At 50.8% G+C, this 6190-nt stretch overlaps 1 non-coding gene across 1 annotated transcript; it reads left to right on the top strand.

Annotated features, from left to right (window-relative positions):
- Positions 1-1507: 1507 nt before the first annotated feature.
- LOC120671764 lies at positions 1508-1616 on the top strand. Its single transcript, XR_005673853.1, has one exon. It is a non-coding gene; the product is annotated as a small nucleolar RNA R71 (small nucleolar RNA).
- The last annotated feature ends 4574 nt before the right edge of the window (positions 1617-6190 follow it).

Below are 6190 nucleotides of genomic sequence, written 5' to 3'. Positions count from 1 at the left end.
CTTTCCCTCCTGCATACTGTCACTACACGAGGATAATCGGTAACGAATCAACAAGAACACGATAGTTGATGTAATCTAAGTAAACCATGCAAGAGCAAAGCAAACCCAAAGCTAAGTCGCGAACTATTAGGCATCAATGCATCATCAACAAGAATTGTGATAGATCAATCTCATAAAGGATTCGGCAATTACAACTCAAGATCTCCTTACAACCCCATGAACAAACGAGGACTTTACCCCATGAAGCTAAGTGAAGCGTAGTCGATCATGGTGACGAAATCTCTGGCAAGGGATGGATCCCTTGCTGTCCTCCAACTTGCAGCGGCACCGAGGGACGATGAGGCCTCCGGTGTTGCCTTTCTCTTGTGTCTAACTCGAATGTATCTCTGGATGCTCTTTCTCTGCAATCTCTGCGATCTCCCTGGATCCTCTCCGTGATGCCTCCTCTTTGACGGCGGCTTCGGGGTATTTATAGGCAGATATAGTCGGCAGTTTTGATAAAACATAGATTAGGGTTGACGCATACTTCGCGCTGAAGAAAACCGAGATCGATTGGGCTCCGAAAAGGGCTAGGCCGGCCGGCCCAAGGACTCCAGGCCGGCCGGCCTGGGCCTTTTCTAGCCCCTTTCGGTACCATCTTTCACGTGTTGAATCTTCCTCTTATTCCTCATCTTAGCCCAGTTGTAACTATGCGTCAAAACATCCCCGAAAATGTCCAATTTCCTGTCAAAATGCAACATGCTCCAAAATCCAGGACAAAATCGAAAACGGTCAAGTTCGGGTGCCAAGTGGTAGGTTAGTACATGAATCATCCCGAAGAATTTACCAAAACGACTCCTAATCATATAGTAAAATGGGTACTTAAGGAGCGCCAACAACATTTAAACTTTCTAGGGATTTGTCATTGGCCAAAAGCTTTTTATTTATATTTTCGTTGATTTTAACTTGGCCAATAACAAGTTCTCTCAAGGGAGGTTGGTTCGAATTGAAATTCAAATTATAAGAAGGATTGTTGTTATTACCTCCCTGAAATGGTGGACGTGGCTGGTTCCACCCCTGGCCTCCTTGTTGTGGATGGTACCCGTTGTTGTTGTTGTTGTTGTTGTTGTTGTTGTTGTTGTTGTTGTTAAGGTATGCGTAGTCTTCATGGGTTTCGGGGCAGTCATTCCCCGAATGACCATTGTTACCACAGACTTCGCACGTGCAGTGCGAACCCATGGCGTAAACGGGAGCATGGATCGGTTATTTGCTCCCTTCCTCCATTTTCTTGATGAGGAGGTCCAGCTTTGCAGCAATCATATCCGTCTCCTTGACGGTATGCATGCCCTTCGTACGGGGTTGGAGTCATTCATCGGTCCACCCCTGATTGGAGACCATCTTCTCGACCAATGCTTTGGATTTGGCTATGGTCAGGTCGAGGAAGGCTCCTCCAGCAGCGGCATCAATATTGGCTCGAGATGTCGTTGTGAGCCCATTGTAGAAGCTTTGCAGGACGAGCCACTCGTCCATGCCATGATGAGGACAGGCTAGGATGTATTCTTGTAGCCTCTCCCAAGCTTCTGGGATGGATTCCATCCCCGTCTGCTAGAAACTTGATATTCTTCCACGCAGGGCATTTGTTTTGCCCAATGGGAAGAATTTTGCGAGGAACGCCTTGGAGCATTTGGCCCATGTGTCAATGTCCTTTTCTTTATAAAACCACTGTTTCGCCTTCCCCAGGAGGGAAAAGGGAAACAAACGAAGCTTGACAACGTCGGCGGTGACACCCCGTATGACAACGGTGTCGCAGAGCTCCAGAAAGTTCTGCAAATGTGCATTTGCGTCCTCATTCGGCTTGCCACAAAATGGGCTAGCCTGCACCATGTTGATGAGGCTTGATTTGAGCTCGAAGTTCATGTCCCCGACGTTGATGTTGGGGCCAGTGGCCACATTGTCGGTGGAGGGGACGGAGAACTCGCGGAGAGTCTTTTCAGCCATAGCCTCAAGAACGAGTGGTGCTTCCGAAATGGGTTCCTGTGCCGGGAGGATAGCGAGAGGAGGAACGACGCGAGGTCGTGCCCTTCTCACGAGCCTCTCTGGATTGTCTGTGTAGTTTTCTGGCAGGGAGAAACCGGTCATACACTACCCATGTCTTCTTTCAAATCAAAAATAAAAGAAGACATAAAGTGACATTAGCCTGAAAGAGTAAAGACTATATCCTGAGTACAAGGTCTAAGTTAATATCAGCACAATATCATTGTTCACATGCCGTCCCCGGCAACGGCGCCAGAAATGCTTGTTGGCATTTCTTAGCGCAATCACTAGGAATGGTTAATCCTTAGCGACAGCGCCAGAAATGCCTGTTGGCGGTCCTTAGTGCAATCACTAGAAATGAGGGTGCCGAACCCATCCTAGCAACTGCACCCAAGGGGTGCCACTCTCGTGGTATAATCAATACGATTATAGATGGATCCGCAAGAGCACGGATATACCATTGTAGCATTTCACCCAGAGAGTAAGGGTATCATCATTTATTTGTGTCCCAAAGGACGGCAGCAACAAAGGTATTGTACTCAACATTAACCATGATATTGTGCCTCAAGCAATAGGCAATACGCTAACAGGGGTAAGTCCAGATAAAGGATAAGCAAGGGTAATGCGACATAGCACATATCCACACTCCAAGAGGAAGGAATAAAAGAGAAACTATAAAACAAAGGTCTACTCTATCCTACGTCAAGTTAGTTGGAGCTTAGGCTAGGTTAGGTGTCCTTGTGCTTCAATCCAAAGCTGGGGTCATGTTAGATCATGGTTAGGACTGCAGGTGCCAGGAAAATGGGATAGCGGGGAGAAGGTCCCGTTGTGACACCCTGGCCTAAAGATAGTACGAGAGAATTTGAGAATCTCTCAGATGAGGCAGAAGAGTTATGCTATAGCTCCCTTTTTCGGATTTATGCAACACCTATCTGGAGTTAGCAGCAGTGATGCATGGGTAGTGTTGTCCAAATAAGATAGGACCTTACATAGTGAGGTTTTCTCTCTTCTTTGACCTTACCAATCTATGCTTCCTTTTATCCCAGCTCAGATGTCGGCAGGACAAAAAGGCTTTGGAGACAGTGCAATGGGTGATGGTGTTCATGCAACAGTTTCCTTGGAGCAGCCGATAACGGTACAAGATCAGTATTCGCAAACAACATACCACCCGAAGAATGGTGAGGAAGCTTGCCCGTGTTGCCAATTCTACGGCGTCCCTTGTCGTCAAGTTCGTGCGACTGAACATGAAGCTACAACTAGGAGGAACCAGAGGTTGTTCTCCAGTACAAAGAGAAAGAGGTCTCGTCAAGAGCAGCTAGCAGATGATTCCCTTTTCCTTGACGGTCCATCGGTCGATGAGCTACAGACCATCCAGAAGAGGAAGGACCCTGAGTGTTCTGGAGATACACAGGTCAAAAACCAAGCACTCTATGATTATGTTGATGGGTTGACTATCACTATGAATGTGATTCAACCACGCGACCGCAAGGAGTCCAAAAAGCAAGCAGCAGAAATGATGCAAGATGTGATGTTAAGTTCACAGGGAGGTCAACCAAGTAGCGCCATTCACCACCACCGCATGTGCTGCAAATGCGGGCAAAAAGGTCATTATGCCAAAAGTTGTCCAAAGAAGCGCCTGTCACCGGCTCCACCAGCACCTCAGGCTCCACGGCAGGCAGGACAGCAGGGGCACCCAGCCCAACCTAGGGCACCACGACAGAGGAAGGTGAACCACGTGACGGCCGAGTCAGTGGCCGAGGCTCCTAACGTGGTTATTGGTACGTTCATGGTCAACTCTCATCCAGCTACAGTGCTTTTCGATACCGGTGCTACTCATTCTTTCATTTCCAAGTCATTTGCCGAGCAGCATCGTATACCAGTTTCTTGTATGAGGACAGCTATGTTAGTTACCTCACCTGGGGGCTAGATACACACATGCTCTATATGCTCCAGAATTCCGCACTGGTTTGATCATCATTGATTCCTCGGGGATATATGTGATTTTGGGCATGGAGACCCTTACCAGATGGGGAGTCTGTATTGATTGTGCTCAGTGGACAGTTCACTTGTCAGCATCTGATGGCCAAGAGGTGACAGTCAGTGCTACAGAGCCTTCTGGTTTTCATCATCAGATGGAGGCTAGACCCACGGATGGTATTCGCGTGGTGTCTGAATTCCCGGATGTCTTTCCGGAGGACTTGCCAGAAGAAGGAAGAGGAGTTGATGAAGACAGATCCAGATCTCTTTGCTAGCCAGCCCAGAATCTCGAGAAGAGATTCCTGTAAGGGGGTAGGATTTGTAACACCCTAATTTAAATTTTAACTTTTAATAATAAATTTAATTGGCTTTATTTAATTTTCTAGGATTTAATTTGCTTAGCCTCGCATTTATAATTTATTTTCGCTTCATAAAGTAATTAAAATTTATCTTAGGTTCAACTTGTTTGTGCATTCATGCTGGAGCATAGTTTTATTTTGGTTGAGTGCTAGTGTTGAATTCAAATTTTAAATTTGAATTCAAATAGTTTGAGTGTTGTTTGAAAAATAAAAGGAAATAGAAAAGGAAAAGAAACACAAAACCCCAACCCAACCCACTCCCTCTGCGGCCCAGCCCAGCCCTCCTTTCCTCTCCCGCGCTCACGGCCCAGTTTCTTTCCCCGGTGCCAGCCCGGCGGCCCAGCTGCGCCACCCCCTCCTCCATTCCCTATCGTGCGGCCCGTCTACCCTGCTCGGCCCATGAAGCGCAGCAGCCCAGCGAGCCGCTCGCCACTCGGTCCGGCTCGCACGCTCCGCGCACACGGCCCACTCCCGCAGACCCCGCGTAACCAGACACCGCGCGTCGCCCCCTCCCCTCACCGACAGCACGGGCCCACTTGTCGGCGCTCCCTTCCGCACAGTGCACGCTCGCCCCGTTACGCTGACACAGCAACCCCACGCTGTCAGAGCCTCCTTCCTCCTTCAGCGTGCCCGCAACGACCGGCCATGATCCTCGGCTGTGATCTCGCGCCGCACGTCTAGGTTCATCCCCTCTATAAACACGCCGCAACCCCCTGGAACCTACCTCGCTACCATCGCCTCCGCATCAAACCCTAGAGCGCCGCCTCGCCTCGATCCGCCGCGCCGCACCCCTGCGCCACCGTTGCCACGCCGTTTCGCCGTACCCCAGCCCCACCGGAACCGCGCAACAGCCTCACCACGACTCCAGGAGCATCACCGAGGCTCCAATCTCGACCCCGACCCTCTGCGTTGCCGGGAATCGCATGGCGGGCAGCTCAGGTGAGCTCGGACCGCCATGGCAATTCCACGCCGCCGGAGCACCTCGGACCGCCCTGACCACCGTGATTCCTTTGCAGGACCACCACGCGCCGAACTGTGGAGACCAGGAGCCCGGAGAACACCCGCGTCGACCTGCACGCGAGTACCATGTCGAGCTCCGCCGCCGGCCCACGTCGCTGACCACCTTGCGCTGCTTCCCTGCTCGAACCCGAGCCCCGGTGAGCTTCAGCACTCCTTCCTGCCCCTTTGTGCTAGTTTTGGTAGGCCGTAGGCCGTTCCAGTGGCCGGAACACTCGTACACCGGCGAGCCCCGCCGCGCAAACCCACCTCCGCTGCCGAGCTCGCTGCTGCAGCCACTGCAGCCCTGCGCAAACCACTCCGATGAATTAAGCGTGCCACGAGCTCTCTCCCAGGACAAACCACACCTCGAACCGAGCTTTGGAACGCCGGTTACGGCTAGCTCCGGCGACCCTCCGCCGCAGAGACCTCTGTTCCGGCGACCTTCGCCGCCGCCCGCCCCCCTTTCTCCCTGAGCCGCCCGATCCACAACCGACGTACACGATTAGAAGCCGCATACCCTTTGATCCGAGCCACAAGATCTGGATCTGACGGCTGATATCCACGCATACCGGTTCGGCCTGGCAATCTTTCTAAAGAGCCCCTCCGTTTTTCTGCTCTTAACCCGAGGTCCTAGTCAGTGTAAAAGTATTTACACTAAGGCCCAGTTTTTAGCACTTAGACCCCTGAACTTTTCCCTTTTTGATCCCGCGGTCCAGCTAACATAGTTTTACACATTAGCCCCTAGATCTACCCGTTAATTATGTTTAGGCCCTGGTTTTTGCAGAAAACCCCTAGAAACCTAGTTTTTCTTGCAGAAAAGCCCCTAGACCTTGTTTTAAGCG

This window comes from Panicum virgatum, chromosome 4N (genome assembly GCF_016808335.1).
Source record: "Panicum virgatum strain AP13 chromosome 4N, P.virgatum_v5, whole genome shotgun sequence".
Classification (NCBI taxonomy): domain Eukaryota; kingdom Viridiplantae; phylum Streptophyta; class Magnoliopsida; order Poales; family Poaceae; genus Panicum; species Panicum virgatum.
Note: the sequence above shows the minus strand (reverse complement) of the source record. Positions and strands in the feature narration are given on the sequence as shown.